The 17,175-nt window shown below is 33.0% G+C and overlaps 1 protein-coding gene across 2 annotated transcripts in view; it reads right to left on the bottom strand.

The window, feature by feature from the left end:
* Nucleotides 1-17,175, bottom strand: part of LOC129755158 (ubiquitin-conjugating enzyme E2 W) — a 122,943-nt gene that overhangs the window by 84,603 nt on the left and 21,165 nt on the right. Inside the window, exon 1 of one of the 2 annotated variants that reach the window (XM_055751514.1) lies at nucleotides 5,472-6,264. The exons of the other annotated variant lie outside the window; for it this stretch is intronic. The gene's annotated coding sequence lies outside the window, so the exon portion shown is untranslated. Of the gene's footprint in view, nucleotides 1-5,471; nucleotides 6,265-17,175 lie in introns of those variants that run through there. 2 annotated transcript variants of the gene reach the window in all.

Below are 17,175 nucleotides of genomic sequence, written 5' to 3'. Positions count from 1 at the left end.
TTATTTCAAGTCCAATCGTGTTGCAGTCTTCGGGTGAAATATTTGTCTCAACTTAGGCTTTAAGAAAATCGACCATCAAAAACAATCGGCTGGTGATGAAAAAAGTTATTGATGAGAAACCAGTATTTTTTGTTCCTCCCGAGCAGAATACCTTAAAATTGTATTCACGTGCGAGACTCAAGCAACCCCACCCTATGGTCAGATCTTCCTGAAACTTGGCATGTGACCTTCTGGTGAGCTAATAAATAATTTTGACTTGGAGCGAGTGAGATTTACCATGTGTTATTCTTCCTATAATATTATAAGTGTACTGCGGTTCGTTAAATTATTAAAAACTGCAAAAATTACAGTTATGGTAAAGTAGCCATAACTTCTTCAATTTTCAACCGATTTTGATAAACAATCACTTGAAATCTTTGTTTTAAATTGACATTTAAGGACAAAAGAAAATCAAATTTTTTGAATGCTACTATTGAGTCTAAAACTTTCGTTGAAGCAAAATTTTCTCTAAAAAATGGGTTTTTAATAATTTTTTTTCTCATAAATTCACTAATATCAACACTACTGTTGGTCAAACGCAAACACAATGTTCAGATGATCAATAGAAAATTTATTCACCTTCAATATGCAAAAGAGGGATTTTAAATTACTGTTATGCCGTCCGAGATATTTCAATCTAAGTACAATAACTTTTTTATTTTTTCCGAAATTTCAAATTTGGAGCATAACTCAAAAACGGTTCTACTGAGATTTTTTTGAATTTCATTTTCGGATTCAGCGCCCGATTTTACATTAAAAATGTTGGTCAGTTAATCAAGTTCACGATTTTTTTTAAATTTTGTAAACTAGTGTAATTGGACTCTCTTTGTTGGACTGAAAATAATTGATGTCCGCCGTTGTCAGGGTAAAATTGTGCCCTTGTGTCCGTCATTGTTGTCACTTAATTTGACCGGGAGTATCAAAACTATCACCGCTCTGTAATTGCAGGGTGGCCAGCGGGTTTCCATTTTCAAATTCCCAGTTTTTTCCCGGTTTACCTTTGAGCGATTTTATGATTTTCACGATTTTAGAATTCACTGCTTAATACCGTTTAAGAGATTTATTGACCGAACTAATAGACATTTCATAATATTTGTAAGTGAAAGTATGTGAAAACTGAACATTTTCAGTGAATCAATTTTGTAATTCGAAAGTCATTCACAACTGCAAAAATTGCGGTAAAACTTTTTGGGTTTCATACCGATAATAAAATTTTTGAATGTTGAAATGTAAAAGGGTAAGAAAATAGTTCCAGTATTCCATATGTTCAATGAAAATTGACACTTTCGACGTAGTCTTTGGCAACAACTTATTCCAACTTTGACAACTGTTTTTTTTTTAATGGAAACTTCTTTATTTTTATAATTTGATTTTTTCAAAAATCTCAAAAAATAAAATATATCAAAATCACCAGAATTAACGAAATTTGAATTTTTTAAATAATTCTGATAAATCAGTCTATTTCGATAAATATACAAGCTTATTTTGTGCTGTTAATGTATTTTACTGTTAAACTCGGACTAGAAAAGTTGAACTTTAATTCTAAAATAGCAACTTAGTATTGATCCATAAATGTCGATATTAGTTTCAAAATTTAAATTTTGAATTCTAATCCTGAGGGTTAAACTTCTTAGTTTTGGTTTGATTTGTGTTCTAAAATTATTATGTTAAATCCAGATAATGTTTCTGAATTTAGAATTTAGAATCCGATTTCCGAAATTGAAATCTCAAACTTATAACAGAACCTTTTCAAAAATTCATCTGCATTTTCAGCCCAACTTCTGAAGGCATGATCAAAGTCTTAACACAGAGAACTTAATTCGACCTTCTTAACTCTTAGTTCTGAATCAAATCTGTATTCAGAATCGAAATTTGAAATATTATACTGAGCCTGAATTTTTAATCTAATTTTTCTTCTGAATCCAAAATTTGGATTCTGAAATTAGAATTTGGAACAATCCTGGCTTTAATTTCTAACATTCGGTGGAAAAGCGAATAATAATATTTACTCTTGATTAATTTCAACCTTTTCTAAACGTATGATTATATAGAAAAAGTGATTCGCACTGCACAAGGTTTTTTCCCGGTTTTGATGTCAAATTCCCAATTATTTCCAGATTTTTCCCCGGTTTTCCCGGCTCGCTGGCCACCCTGTAATTGCAATGCAATGTACCGGAACAGCAACATCTTGCTACAAAAAAAACCATCCTTTAATTTTCTGAAAGAAAACAGCCCTTGAATAAAAGGGATAAATTTAAGTTCGGCTGCTGAACTTAGTTTTGCGATTGCCCAGTCGAACTCAAAGTTTAGGGCTGTCACTCTGTTTTTTACCAAAGTAACTTAACTTTGCGTTTGAAAAAAGCAGCGTGCAAATATTTATTGAGATTCACAAGTCGGATAAAAAATGAATTCAGATTGAAACATCAGAGTCTGAATAATACCTAGATTCAGGAAATAAAACTTACTCTTTGGCTCATATTCGATATGCTGATCTGGAATTAAGAATCAGAAATCGTTTTTTTTTTATTTCGGAAATTGAATTGAATTGATGAAATCGGAAATAGATTCCGAATTAAAATTTTGAACTCCGGTTCAAAATTTAGAAACAGAATTTATATTCTAAGCTCATAAATGAGTTGTACAAACAAAATAAGAAATTCAAATCGCAAGAGATTGCAGACTTATAACATATATATTTACAATATATTCAATGCTATACAATATTAAATATACAATTGATTTTAATTACAAAATACTTGCAGATGAAAAAACGAAAAAAAATGCACGAATTTTTTTTAGTGTATTGCTTAACATTTTAACCAAAAATGTTCATTATCGAGGTCTCAGAAAAAATAGTTTCATATAGTTTTTGGTTCTGAAATAAAAAATCCATACATGTAGCCTTAAATGTAACAAAGATGCTGGATTGATTTTTTAAGAAAAAAAAGTATCCTAAAATATTTTATTTAATGAATCAAATATTTTCCACCAATATGGTTTTTGTGAAACAAAAATTGTTTGTAATCACAAAACACAACTTCTGTAAATTTTTCAGGAAAAAAGGGGTTCTACAAGGTTAATATTGCAATTTTTTCAAGAGCCTGACTTCAAAATAAATTCTTAAATTTGGTTTAAGATTGTAAGAACCAAATTTTTGTTGCAAAAATTCAGTCGCTTACTTTTACTTTTGAAAATTTAAATTCTTCCTGTCGATAGTTAAAATCATTTTATTTTCCTCTAGAGTTTGGTTGATTGAGCTTATTTGATTTGAGTATAGATTTTTTTTTTAATTGAAGGCATTCTTAAAGTATATAAACTGATTCTATGCTTAAATCAAATAATCTTAATCTTCCAGAATCTTGAGCATGTTCATAGATTTTATCATCGATGAATTCCTTTTTTTTACTGAAGGCTTCATCATACAAACTAAGCTTACATTTTTAAAGATTTATGGACATATTTTCAAAAGTTTAATACGAAAATCAATTTATGTAAATATACTTACAAATGCATAATCAAATAGTACTAAAATTTTAAGTTTTTTTTATTCATGCTTTGTTTGAGAAAAAATACCATAGAAAAGAATCAGTCACTATTATATTGATATAATTAAATAATGTGTTTAAAAAAGGTGTAACATATTTGGTGTATTATTTTTTTAATCTGCTAAACAGTCTAATCGAAAAATGTAAGTCCGGTTGTCTGTGGTGTATAACAAAAATATTATATATAAAAAATGATTTACACTACACAACGACCTGATCAGCTAGCAAGTAACTGGCACAATACTAGCAGCCAAGTATTTGATAGTAACTCAAAAATTGGTGGTTGAATAGAAAGGAATCCATCAACTACTTTCTTAATAAGTTTCTTATTATGGAGTTTTAATGTTATGCAACAACTACTTGCAACATAAAGATAATACTCAGAGAAAAAAGAGTTTAATTGAATTTTTTTTTCAATTCGTTTAACAACTTATGCATCGGAAATAGAATAAGAAATTGAAAATGAAAGACCTTTTTTCGGGTTTCGATTTAATTTTCAAGGAATGTCAATAAAAAAGAAAGCTTTTTCACACATGTCTTAATTTTTTCTTCTTAAGGGCCAAAATGATAAGTTGTGCTGTGTAAAATGATGAATCAAAGTACGAAGATCAGTGCCAAGACCATAAAATGTAATAGGTAAAGCTTAGTTCTTTTAGAAATGGGACACTTTCATTTGCTAATTGCTCGTTAACTAGTTATTGGATATTAAAAATTTTGACAGCATTTTGTTGCCTGTAAAAAGTACTATTCGACCTATTTTTTTCAAAATTTCAAATTTACGCGTTTTTGAGATATGTACGATGCAAGAGAAAAAGAAAAAAATAATTTTGCACAGTTTCCTTTAAAATTCGTCATTATCAAATTGATAGCTGACAAAACCGTTGATTATTCAAAGAATTACTGAGTTTTTGTGGTGGATAAGTATGCAAACACTGTCAATAATGTCCACAAAGTTCAAATCAAGCATTCGAGTGAAGCACATGATCGGCACAACGGTTAAGGGTCATCAAGGAAGTCAAGTCTCATACCAGCCTTTTTAATTTTCAATAAACGAAAAACTAAGGGTAGATCGCTGAAATGTCCAAAACAATTTTCTCTGATAAGCTAAAAGTGTTGCCTAGTGATGACTCATTGAAACCCAACCTCAAACAACCATTTTTCGATAGTTCCAAAGCTCTTAAGCTGTTAAACCGGAACCAAAAAAAAACGTAAAAAAATGTGATCTAAAATAATCAAATTTGTTCATTTCGAAACAACTGTATATTCACTGAAATGCTTCCAGTTTCTTTTAAAAGAGAAGTATTGGACCGAAAAGTATCAGAAATTATAGGAGGAAGGTGAAGCCACCTAAAATATAGATTTTACGAAGTATAAGTTGGAGAAACCAATCAATACCATGACTGAGAAAAGTGTGCGCCGGCCAATGGGAGATACCAAGAATAAAGTAGAAATTTCTCTAACAAAAAACAGTAAATATTTTTTTTCAAATTTTTTCATGAAAGATCATAACATTACCTTTATTTTCTTCATAGAAACTATTTCGTTCAAACGAATAGCTTTTGAGATACAGGCATTCGTAACTGTCCCATTTCTAAAAGAACTAAGCTTTAAGTGTGTAATAAATTCCCAAAAAAAAAAAAACAAAAATGCTGCACAATATTGTCAGCGTCTTGGTGGCATACTATAGGCAACTTTTTTTTAAGTATTCCACCAGCAGACAGATTTACCAGATTTACCTTTCGGTCAACCCAACCTTTGTTTGTTTATTTTATACTTTTTCTCAATTTTGATGGGACACGTTTTAATGCATTTCTCAGAATAGACGCGCCTTTCTCGATACCCCAGTTGGCCTGCCAAATAATTATCTTGCCGAAGAGCATCACTTACGAAACACTTGAAGCGTCGTATTATTGGGTGGGTGATCGAGACTCTTATGCGTACGATTGCTTCCCGCTGCCAGTGGCTGCTACTTTTTCCTCCGAATTATGGGATGGGACTACTGTTAATAAATTACTCTCATTATCGGGTTCACTCGAACACGAACTCACATACACTTCACACTTCTTTTAGTTGATTTTTTGCATTTACTTTAGAAATTTTTTACGAAACTTACACAATCCCACCCGCTTAGTCGATCATTAGCTGATGCTACAAAGATAGATAGATGTAGATAGCCGGCACTGCATCTCGCGCGTCGGTCCCCGAAGCAAATCGATACTCCAGCTGAGTACGGCAGCTCGAGTACAAAACGCTCAAAATATTTATAAACAATCCAAAGAATCCCACATTTCACCACCCCAAAAAAGACTGACGGCGGGCGGCGCGAAGAAAAATCACTAGCTACTCTTTACACCATCCGAGCACATCCGTGAGTAGCATTCAGCAGCACATTTCTAGAGATTTTTTCCGCTGCTTCTGATCCAGTCAAGGGTAGATCCTGCGCGTCCGACACACAATAAGTGATGCGTTCAACGATCTTCATGAAAGGTTCACGGTTCTGCACCTACTACTTCATACATTCACTCTGGAGGTTAGCTGCCCCGAACCTTGCTAATTCAACGCACATAAAAACGGCAAATTGCCCAATTTTTTTCCAGATAGAATCTAATATTCTAAAACGGATCTAAAACAATTTATTACACTTATTGGAACTGATCGCTTAGAAGAAAATATTCACCGACTCGGAGTTACGAACCGAACCGCGGTTGCGTTCGAACTGAACTGGCTCGAAGTGCGCGGGACTGAGTTCAGCAGACGCTCGCTGTGAAAGTCTCTAATAATGTGGGAACGTGCTTATATGACGACGACGACGACGACGACGACGACGACGACGGCGCTTGAATCCTGTCTAGGAGGCTTGTGGACGACGACGTCGATTGGCGGCGGCGCCGTTGTAAATATCGCGACGCGGCGCAACGCGTCTTCGTGGTTGAGTCTTTGGGGAGGCTGCAAACAGACGGGTGACGTGCCCCCCCTCGGATCAGCTGTAGGACCGATCGGAGTAGCAAAACAAAAATGCAAGAGAACGCTACTAGAAGAGCGTGTCTAATGTCAAAATTTATTAACAACCTAATGAGTTTCGAAATAGTTTCAGAACATAAAATATGTTCTCAAATTTTGCTATTTGTTCCTCACACAGTTAATGTTATGGCCCTTTGGAAACAATGGATAAATTTCTACTCCACAAAGAGGAATATTATACTCACAGAAACATATCACCTACACCCAAAGAGAACGTTGCGAAATTTTAATCCCAATTGGAGCTATCTATATGCCGCAAATGCGATGAAATGTGCATTTCGCCGAAGATCATATGATTGATTATGCCCTTCACTGGCATAAAGACTCGAGCTCTCTGGCAAAAATATGCAGAATCCCTACATCAAACATTCTAGCGAAACAAGGAATACATTTTATGGGATTTTCATCCTATTGGATAACTCATCCCAGAAATAAGAAAATAAAAATTAAATTGCCGTCGGTGAGAATCGAACTCACAACAATTTTCTATCATGCCCAACCAAGCTTAACCAGTGTACCACATGAGCCAGATGGAGAACGAGGGTTAATTTTCATAGAATTTGTGTCACCGCCCATCACCAATAATAACGCTCAGTGTCTGGCGTTTGGCCGGGGGTTTGCCAGTATTGTCTGGTGATGGGAAAGGGAATTGGAAACGAGAAACTGTTTTTTGCTTTCCTACTGCCTGCTAACATACACACGCACAGCCGGGCAGCTTGGTCTGAGGTTAATGCCGGCGGTCTCAAATCGAATCATCGCCGCTGGTGTTGAAATATTGAGAATTCATTTTTAGAGTAAAGGCTGAGTTCTGGGTTTACATAAGTAAGTATTTTCTTTAATAAATTTCCACGAGGATTTATTATTAATATAGTATTAATTTTTCAACAAAAAAGAAATCTTCTTCTACACTTTACAGAAATATTTAAAGAAAAACCTACGTGGTTCTCAAGTGACGAAATTTTTTAGCACCGGGAAATATAGCAGTTGACGCTATCTACACGGACATTACTGCTGCATTCGATTCAGTTAATCACGTAATTCTGCTTCAAAAGTTGCAACGTTTGGGATTCTCCGAAAGACTATGTGCATGGATCAGAAGCTACCTAACTAATCGTCGTCTAGCCGTTAAAATTGGATCATTAGAATCTGTAGATTTCATCCCAACTTCAGGGGTACCACAAGGTAGTAACTTGGGCCCGCTATTGTTCAAACTATTCTGCAACGACATAAGTTTGCTGCTTGTTGGATGCGGAGTACTCCTGTACGCAGACGATTTGAAAATTTTTCTGGTCATAAACAGTTTATCCGATTGTCATATATTACAGCAATTTATCGATACCGTAGTAAATTGGTGCGCTGGAAACCTACTAGTTTTGAGCATTTCTAAGTGCTGTATCATAACATTCGGACGGAAGAAAAATCCTTTCATGTACGACTATAACATATAAGGCGAAGTTTTAGAACGTGTAAATCAAATAAAGGACCTGGGCATTGTTTTGGATAGTCACCTGACTTTTAAACGTCATTACTGTGTCACACTTGAAAAGGCCAACCGAATGCTCAGACGTGTTTGCTAGCTACTCTGAAGAAGTAAAACTTTTGATCAATAGCCTCGTTGGCTATTGTTCTCATTTCTTTCGGTTGAAACGGAATCTTTTCTCGGAAAGATATCAAAATGGCGACTGGTATTCGAAAGAACACAGTGAAATTGGTTTTCGGACCGAAAAGCAAAGTTCCCTCACATTTGGAAGTGCTTAAATTCGTTATGAACAGTCTAAAACTCTCATGTGCCAATATACATAGTATTTATAAAGATGAAAACGGAGGACAGTTCTTTGTGAAAATGATGGATGAATCAGCATTCGAAAGTTTTATTGCTAATGTGGACGAAGAATATAATTTTGAATATGATGATGGTGCAGTGAGCGGAGTGACGATCGATCAAGCATCCCGACTTTTCCGATATGTTCGGATATTTAATCTACCTCCGGAAATCGAAGACCGCGAAATCCAATATGTTCTTGGTCAATACGGGATAATCAGGCAACATATACGCGAGCGATTTCCAAGTGTATCTGGTGTGAATATTTTCACTGGAATTCGTGGTGTATACATGGAAATTGCGAAGGAGATTCCAGCAAGTATATTTATTGGTCATTTTAAGGCGCGTATCTTTTACGATGGTCTTAAAAATAAATGTTTCTTTTGTAAAGAAGACGGCCATATAAAAGTTAACTGCCCGAAGTTAGCTCTGCTCAGTGAAAAGAAGATAGACAATTCCTTTCCCTCCTACCTTGGAAGGCCATCAAGACCCGTTGTTGATTGCTCATCTCCAAACGTATCTAATATGACGACTCTGAAGTCCAACATTTTTCCTGCTAAAACGATTAACTCAAGGACAAACCCATGTGCTACAGCATCGCAAGATGGATTTTCCAATCCTGCTCAAACAATACATTCGCCATTGCATACCGTATCACTGCCTAAAGCTCCCCTGAAAACCCTGCCCTGTCACCCATCGCCAAGCGTCGCTCCCATGGTGGAGGCACGGGCTGCACCGACCGAAAAATCTACAAAAGTTGCCACCCGAAACCCAAAAGCAGTCAAGGAAATCGAAGCGCAGTCATCACCCGATGCCCCGATCGAGATGGAAGATGAGGTTAGCGAGTTAGATCGTCGTACTACAATCAAACGCACGAAACCGGATTCCTCTGAAAGCTCCGAACAAGAAGATACGAACCAGCAGACCATCGCCGATGACGAGAGAGAAGAAAAGATCGAAGATACCTCTTCGGGTATGGGTATGACGCTTCGTGAGCTTCGTGCAAAACCGATAGTTCAAGTTAAGAATAAGAAGCGTTTTAAGGGTAAGAAAGCTAAGTGGTAAATTTTCTATGACTTGCAACATCATCGAATGCTATTTCCGATTAGCTGCATTAGGCTAGTTCAGGAACTCAGCAGTTCACAAGAGTTGTGTAAAAATATCCAATATTTTGCTAGGTGTACTGAAAGTGAATCTTTAGAATGTTATCTTAATAATCGGGCTTATAAAAGAATTTTTCTTGGAAATGTTTCAGTTATGCCGTAAAATAATTGCCAAGGTATCAAGAAATATGTTTAATAACCATTGTACAATATGAGCGATAAAGAATATAGTTGTATAAGATAGAAAATGTAAATGTTATTAAAAATGGAATAAATGGATTAAAAAAAAAAAAAAAAAAAAAAATTAAATAAAATAAAAAAAAAATGCTGAGATTTATCATACGTTTGAGTAAAGAATTTACAGATCCTATCTGCTTGCGAGCTCTGTATTGCTGTCTGGTTCGTTCAATTTTAGAATCTGCAAACCTGGTATGGTGGCCTTATGAAACTGTATGGGTAGCGCGTTTTGAAGCGATTCAACGTTAATTCGTCCGTTATGCTCTTCGTGAGCTGCCTTGGGAGAACCCTTTAAACCTGCCGCCGTATGCACAACGTTGTGCTCTGCTTGGGCTTCAGACGCTGTCAAATCGTCATACCATCGGTCAATCACTGTTCGTGGCAAAGATTCTTCGCAATGAAATCGACTGTTCCTGGATATTATCTCGTTGCAATATATATGCACCAGAAAGAGCTCTCCGACATCGTGACTGGCTTCCACTGGAAACAAGAAGTACGCGCTATGGCAACAACGACCCCTTACGTTCCGCAAAAATAAGCTTCTTGCGTTACTACGCTCTGTTTGATTTTAATGTCTCAACTGCAACCTTTAAACGCCTGATTGAATGTAACCTTCGTGATCAAATGAGAAACAATCAATAGTGACTAAATGTACGATTTCTGTAAACTTAGTATTAAGATAATCATTAAGACAACTATGTCAGATGATTTAATTTTTAATAAACAATAAACAATTACACTAGGAAGCATAATTTTTGGTGCCTATATTTTGATAATTGTTTTTGGAAGATTTTAGCGTCCTAAACTCGAATCATTTGTCAGAATTTGTCTATCGGCTCTTGTTTAAGTGATATGGCGTGAGAAAATTTTGAAGTTGATGGATTTTAAGTGAAATCGATCATTGATAACGGAGAAGCCTTCTTGGCTTATCAGTTATGAATGAAAAACAAAAACTGATTTTGGATCTATTTGTTTTCCTCCATTTAATCAAGGATTCAGATTTGCCTACACGGAGAAAAAAGACGACTTTTGCTCTAATTACTACAGCTAGTTGTACCAATCATCGAAGCGTAGTTGATTTTTTCGCATCCATTGATGTGCTGATTGCCAACAAATCATATTATTTTTTGTTATTTTTTTTTTTGTGTTTCAAGTAATAACAAATAAACAAAAAAACATCTTCAAAATTATTGTTTTGATGCCAATTAGCACAGAAGGCTTAAAAACTCTATAACACTATTTTTTTGGTTGGACTCAATTTAGTTTTTCAACGTTTTCTTTCAAAAACAAATATATTTAAAAGATGGACAATGTTCCTCCATAATTTTAGGGGTAAAAATTAAAAACATTTCTCAATATTTGTTGGCCTCAAAAACAAATGAAATTTTACCTTCATGCAATTCCCTAAGTTTTACCACTGTTTCTTTGTTCTTTTTTTATTCAAACTTAACCATTTAACAGGGTTTTTAGCCATTTGTTCTAGACAGGCTTTCTCATAGCAAATGCTCGATTTCTTAATATCCAAAAATTATCATTGAATGACCTTGAAAATAACTCTAAAACTATATCTATACAAAGAAAAAAGTTAAACTTTCATATAAAACAACCCAGTTGCTTCTAAACGCTATTATTTTATCAGGAGAGGGGGTTAATTGTGAGTCTATATAACATATATTTTGAAACTTTAAAACTACATTTTAAGTAATTTAAAAAAATCTACAACTACAAATAAAATTCAGCCTATTTGAAACTCCTATTTGAAAATGCTATCATTTTATCAGGTGAGGTGTTTAATTACAGGGCTGGTAGCGGTTTGACTATGAAATAGTAGTGACTTTAGTGACCAAAATTTGAAAAAAAGTGACCAAATAGTGACTTTGAGGACCGAAAAAAGTGACCAAATTGTGACTATGTAGAACGAAAAACGTAATCTGAAGTACAAAAAATGTGACCAAATCAGGCCCGAGCGAAGGATCCGTCTATGGGGGGGTGGGTTTCGAAATTCAAATTTAGATAAAAATAATAACAATACCAAAAATAAAAAAAATTAAAAGGAAAGGGTTTTCTTACACCGTTTGTCACTCATGTTCAACACACAAACTAAAAAAATGACTGATAAACCAAATTTTGGACACATATTACAATGAATGTTTCAAATTTTCGATAAGTCAAGAAAGTAAGAAATAAATTAGTTTCAAAAGAATTTCTTAACAAATTTAAAATTAAAAAAATCTGTTTTATAAAATAAATGTTCATTCTTGTACAAAACTTACCATGAATAGATGTTAGGAAAATGATAATAATTGTTAATTTTTATTCATCTAAATTTGGAATTCTTTTCTTCATTTTCAACTGGAAGTTTAGTGAGAAATTCCGCTGTAATTTTTTAATTTGAACAAAAAATATTTAATCACGATTTAAAATGTGAATTACCGATTACTGAATAAAAAAATGAATTTTGAACAGAATTTATTCAATGTTCGATGGATTAATTTAATTTGATAAAAAGAAGAATATATTTATAATTATTTTAAAAGTGCCAGTTATATAAGCCAGACATAAAACCTTTAATAAAGTAAAATTCTCCAGTTATCAAAATTTCATTTTTGAAGCTTAAATAATAACTTCATGTTCAGCTACACTGACAAAGAAATGTTAGAAAATGAGCAATTACGTGAATGATAAAAACTGATGAAAAATTGAAAATAATGAGTTCAAAACTTTAGTTATTAATATTGAAAGCACAAATCAAATACAAAGTTAGTTAACACTGCGTATTAAAATTTATTTTTAAAGTTGCTACTTAGAACAATTTTTCAAACTTTTTAGATTCATTTAAAAATCATGATCGATCCAAAAAACATGATTTCATATAAAAAATATTAATAAAAAGTTTTTAAATTACAAGCTCTGAGTTTTTGTCTCTTTTGATTAAAATATTGGGTCCTAGAAAAAAAACAGAAGGTTGAAATTATGTTTTATTATTAAAAATTTGGAGTTAAACGCTTATGGTTGAAGAACACGAAAATTCAGAATTTAAAAACAAGGAAACAATTTTAAAAAATATGTCTTAAAAATTAAAAAAGGTTGATTAAAAAAATCCGGAAAGTTGATTAGAAAATTGAAAAAAAAAACTGTACAATAAAATTAGGTAAATTTATTTGACAATATGACAATATGGAAACAAAAAAGAATAGTTTTTAAAAACATTTCAGGAAGAGTTTTAACCATTTTGATGCTTATTTTTTTAAACTATTGATTTGGTAAATAGTGTCCTAAACTAGAAATTTTGTCAAATTCGGCTGAACACATTTAGTTTTGGTGATAAAGAGTTTATTACTAGTAAAATCAAACATTGATAGATAACTGATTATAGAAAAATATCATTACAAGAATTTTTGACTTGATTCTATTTAAATCAATTCATCAATTCATATAAAACTTTTATTTTTAAATAATATGTTTTTGATTTGAGTTTTTGCAAAAAAAAAAGTGCAGAAACTTCTCTAAAGATTTTTGCTTATTTTCAAAAGTCATTTCAATAACAAAAGCTGATAGAAATATTGCATACATATTTTGATTCGGGGAACCCAAATTAGTTGAAATTACCGTTCAAATTCATTGCACCTAAGAAAAATGTAAATTTTGTAGCCTTGTATAAATTTTTAAAACCCTTTTTTTAAGTATTTAGAAGAACAAAAAGCACAAAATAAAAACGAGTCTTAAATTGTTTTTTTTAAAGAATCTTTTATATCAACATAACATTTGTTATGACATAAAAGATTTTTTTAATAAAAAAAAAATGGTTCGTTTCAATCTCAATCTTAGTTACACTTCTTAATAAAAACCCATTCTAACGACGAGATAGAGTTTTTATATATCAGGTTTTGAGTTCCAATACAAAAGGTTGATTGAACTAAAAATAAAAAAATCTACAATCAAAGTTAGTTTCAATTCATGAACGTCAAATAATGTCGTAGATCGAAATGTCTCAAGCCAAGGGTGATTCATGCTGAAATTCCGCCGGAGGCGAAAAAAAATTCTAACTGACTGATCAAGTAATTTCCCTTTACTACCGTCAATATTAACACGCGCAATTCAAATTACTCTTTCATTGGTTTATTTTCGGTGAAAAAAAAGTGACTTTTGGTGATAAAAGTGACCATTTTTTCGGAAGATAGTGACTTTAGTGACCAAATGATGAAAAAAGTGACTTTTTAGTGACTGACCCAAAAAAGGTGACCAAGTCACTAAAAAGTGACTTGCTACCAGCCCTGTAATTATGAGTCTTCTAAAAAACAGATATTTTAAAACTTTGAAACTACATTTTAGGTAATATAAAAAAAAATCTCCAACTACAAACCCAATTTAGCCAATTTGAAACTCAATTTATAGGCTTTCGAACGTAGAAAACAGTTTTCAGATCACTAAATCAAAGGTTTGAAGAACCTCTTAGCTGAATGAAATGATTTCATGATTTCAAAGTAATCGAAGATTCCTTTGAATTCAGCTACAGTATTTGAAAAACCCAAATACTAGTATTTCACTAGCTACTTGCTAGCATCCTCAGTGGGTTATCGACTGTCGATAACCCACTGAGGATGCTAGCAAGTAGCTAGTGAAATACTAGTATTTGGGTCTTTCAAATACTGTAACTGAATTCAAAGGAATCTTCGACTACTTTGAAATCATAGTTTTCAGATATTTTAACTTCAGACTTAGTTAATGATGATTATCTGCAAAAATTTTAAGTTGATCAAAATTACCCCGGTGATCAAACTTCCCCCAGTTTACGGTATGTGTGAAACCAAAATGGAAATAAAAATTAATGCATGAAAAATACGAAAACTTAACTGTAAATATAGAGTTGAACGTATAAAATCAGTCATAGAAATAAAATTGATTCAATCATAATTAGAGTAAGGTGGGGTAAAAGTACGAGTCGGGTAAAAGTACGTTTTGAGATTATCACAGACCGAGAACAGTAAAATTCAAAACTTTGGCGTGGATTGATAGTGATTTGGACTGCCTTCACACAGACATAATTTTTATTTGGAAAAATTAAAAATACACCGAAAAATTAGGTGAAGCAGCTTTTTCGCCCAAATGATGTTATATTTAAAATAACGGATGCCGAAGAAAGAATTTAATTAATATATCTCTGATTTGCACAATAAACTGTGAATCACAAGAAACCTTGAAGGGGCAAAAGTACGAACTGCAAACGGGGCAAAAGTACGAATGATATACAGGGTCTACTGAAGTAAATCTGAACCGAAAGTTTTAACCTCTTTCTAAAATTCACTGGGAACATCAGCGCATATTTTTGTTTCTACAAAGACTTGCTCGCGCGAAAAATTGCTCAAATACGATGAGAACTGAATTTCGTAAATTTGTTGAATATGGACAATTAGTGGAGAACTCCAAATTCGCACAGGTTGTTCGCCCATGTATAGGATTTGTATCAGAAGCGAACACAGAAGTTACTGCTGTAAGCAAAGATTGATATGAAATAATTTTCCTCTTGACTTCATGCAGAATTGTGGAATTCTGAATGGTCGTACTTTTACCCCACATCATTCGAACTTTTGCCCCAGAGGTGGCGTAAAAGTACGTTTCGATAGCAGTTAGGCATTTTCACTACTGCTATCAAATGCGTCGATCGATTATCTTCGTAATTTTTTAAAAGAGAGATAAAAGTCGAAGGAATCTAATGCTGTTCTTGTTTTTTTTGGAAAAACTACTGCAAATTTTTTTAAAAATAGGATAGCACTAAGGTCGTACTTTTACTCCACCATACTCTATAGTTTATTCATCTACAGCACTATAATTGAATCTACAAAATATAGTTGAATGCCCAAAATCAATCAGAATTTTATAGTTAAATTTATTATATTTATGTTATGATTGAATCAATCATACAATTGTTGTTGATCCTATTATATTTATAGTTGAATGTATAAAACCAATCATACAAATATGGTTGAATATTTAGTAAATATAGTTGGTCGAAAATCAATCATTATTATGATTGAATAAAGGCGGAATATGCTGATGAAACTTTTTTCTTCGTGTAGATATTATAGATTCAGAGATTTAGAGCTTTAAAAAAACAAATTATACAATTTTTAGATTTTTTTATAGATAACATTACACCTATTTATGATACCACTGAAGAAAGTCTTCACGAATTTCCCATTAACCCGAATCCACTCTTGAGTTTCAATATGACACCATTGGAGGTTTGGCGGCTTGTAACTTTATTCGGGTGCATTCAAATAAAAAAAATCTTCGAAGACCCTCAATGAATTCTTGAAATCTTTAATTTTGCATCATTACTTTTTTTCTGGCCGCACCCTTAAAAGCCCAGGAAAAAAACTCCTTAATTAGACCTTGAGTGTGCTTAAAACTGCTACATGTACATATCTCTTTTGTTTCTCAACTGATTTTTTTTTAAAATTATAGTTTTGGAAACCTCGTAATGTGTACATTATGTAATTCAAATATGTGTCTTAGACATTATTTACATACAATACTTCAGTTTTCCGTTATTCAAAGTCTAAGAAAAAAAGTTGAAGAGATTGTATATCAGACACAACCACAAGGTTTACGTAGAATTACGGCATTTTCTTTCAATTTCACAAAAACCTAATAAATTATTTAATACGAATTTGTTGAATTGGTTTAATTTTAACTTTTATATTTTTTCAGGTTATAGCTAGTGTCATTTCTAGTTAGCCCTAACCACTTAACACTGCAACATGTAAACCATATAAGCATCAGCTCCAGCGCCGACTTTCTAAGCAAACCAAGCCCTAGTTGAACTTGCATGTGTTTAGTTCAAAAGTTGCTGAGCAACTAATCGAATTCGCTCGAATTTTGTTTTTATATGCCGAAAGTATCTTAGCGCTCGCCAAATGAAGGAAAAATTCAAAGCATAATAACGAAAAAGGCTGAAACACGAGCGAGTATCGACGAACAAAAGCTTGCTTTGATCCATTGGTTTTCCATCCGGATCAATTTAAAGTACACTGTCGGCCAAAAGATTGGGATCACCCCTTTTTAAAACATGAAAACATACTTATCAAAACACATTTGTTAAATTTTGAGCAATAGAACATGAACACCCGAAACTTTTAATGTTCTGTTGAAATTTTTGTTGTTTTAACCTTCCCATGCCGTTCGCAAAATATCTGTTAAAATTTTGTCTGGTCTATTTAACCTTCAGTTTGTTATCGTTCCCCTGGTTATGAATAATAACCGATTTTGATGATATTATATTCGTTGTTTAGGTAATGTAATCTAGTTTCTCAACATTATGAAATTAAGTCAATATGTTCTAGGAAATTACCAGTAGTCAGTTCCGAATGAAAAAAGTCCAAAAAAAGAGCTCTTTTTGGAATGCTTA

This window comes from Uranotaenia lowii, chromosome 3, assembly GCF_029784155.1.
Source record: "Uranotaenia lowii strain MFRU-FL chromosome 3, ASM2978415v1, whole genome shotgun sequence".
In the NCBI taxonomy this organism is placed as follows: Eukaryota; Metazoa; Arthropoda; class Insecta; order Diptera; family Culicidae; genus Uranotaenia; species Uranotaenia lowii.
This window is presented reverse-complemented; position numbering and strand designations above follow the sequence as displayed.